Genomic DNA, 1,505 nt, shown 5'->3' with positions numbered 1-1,505 from the left:
TCTCTCCAGTTTTAGCTTCTCTCCATTGGCTCCCTGTCAAATCCAGAATAGAATTCAAAATCTTACTTCTAACCTACAAAGCTCTCAACAACCTAGCTCCATCTTATATTACAGATCTTATTGTTCCATATTTTCCTAACAGAGCACTTCACTCTGAGACTGCAGGTTTACTTGTGGTTCCTAGAGTTTCCAGGAGAAGAATGGGAGGAAGATCTTCCAGTTCTCAGGCTCCTCTCTTGTGGAACCAACTTCCAGTTTCTGTCCATGAGGCTGACACATTGTCCAGTTTTAAAACTTCTTGATAAATCCTATAGTTAGGGTCAGCTTGTTATGCTGCTATAGACTTAGACTACTAGAGGACAAATTGACCTCATGTCCTTAAATGAATTGTTAAAATGGAATAGTTTTCATTTGATACTATTTCTATCTTAACGTGATTCTTGACCTGCCATTGTAAATGGACTGTAGTTATAACACCTTTCTATCTTATCAAGACACTCAAAGCTCTTTACAACAATCTGAGCCTCATTCATCCAGCTCTATACTAGATCTGTACAAAGCTAATTGAACAAATCATTCTAAAGAGATTAATCAGAGCTTCATCCCATTCATATCTGATGGGACACACATCAGAGGCAACGAGGGGTTCAGTGTCTTGCCCATGGACATTTTGGCATGTGACTGCTGTTGGATTCGAACCCCCAACTCTTGCATTGGAGGACGACTGCTCTAACCACTCAGCCACAGCCGCCCTGTTGTGTATTTGTTCCTACCAAACCCAGCCAGTTGAAGCAGATGGCCGCTTGTCCTGAGCCTGGTTCTGATGAATCAGAATGAACTTTGTTGTCACTGCACCGAAGCACAACGAACTTACAGCCCGTTCGAAGAAACACAAACTACAGACAGGGTAGACGGAGTGTCTGCGGCTGCAGCCTCACTGAGAGGTGCTTCCTTTTTCGTTACATTAGAAAAAGGAGAACACGAGGGTAGAGGAGGTTAAAAAAATCATACCTCACACTGTGTCTCTAACAGGACACAATGTGAGACTGCAACCCCCCCCCCCCCCCCCCCAGCACAAAACAACAAAAAGGGCATCAAGACATTTGCATGTGAAGTGGGTGAGGGTGGGGGTCCCAGCACAGGTCGCCCAAGTGAGTGATGCAGCCACTGGCGCTTTCACATCTACCTAGGTTGATGCACGGGGGGGGGGGGGGGGGGGGGGGTCAAATGAGGGGTGCCAGTGAAGCCAGTGAATTTGAGGGGGAACTGTCCAGATCCCCCGGGAGCCATTGTCCTGATGAAAGATGATGCAGTGTTTATCGGTAGAGCTGTGACACCGGTCCATGTTCTTGGGGAATGGAGCGGGGAGGAGAGGGGGGAGGAGAGCGTCTTGTTCACATAACATCCAGGAGAATTTGAGATAGTCAACCTTCCAAAGCCGATGTGGGGGAGCCAGGTTCAGACATCAACATTAGTTTTGGGTCAGGCCGAGCTCTGTTAATTTC

At 46.7% G+C, this 1,505-nt stretch overlaps 1 protein-coding gene across 2 annotated transcripts in view; it reads right to left on the bottom strand.

The window, feature by feature from the left end:
- wnt2 (wingless-type MMTV integration site family member 2) overlaps positions 1-1,505 on the bottom strand; it is a 22,034-nt gene that overhangs the window by 18,418 nt on the left and 2,111 nt on the right. The window lies entirely within an intron of this gene.

This window comes from Nematolebias whitei, chromosome 10, assembly GCF_014905685.2.
Source record: "Nematolebias whitei isolate Nwh7 chromosome 10, NemWhi1, whole genome shotgun sequence".
In the NCBI taxonomy this organism is placed as follows: Eukaryota; Metazoa; Chordata; class Actinopteri; order Cyprinodontiformes; family Rivulidae; genus Nematolebias; species Nematolebias whitei.
Note: the sequence above shows the minus strand (reverse complement) of the source record. Positions and strands in the feature narration are given on the sequence as shown.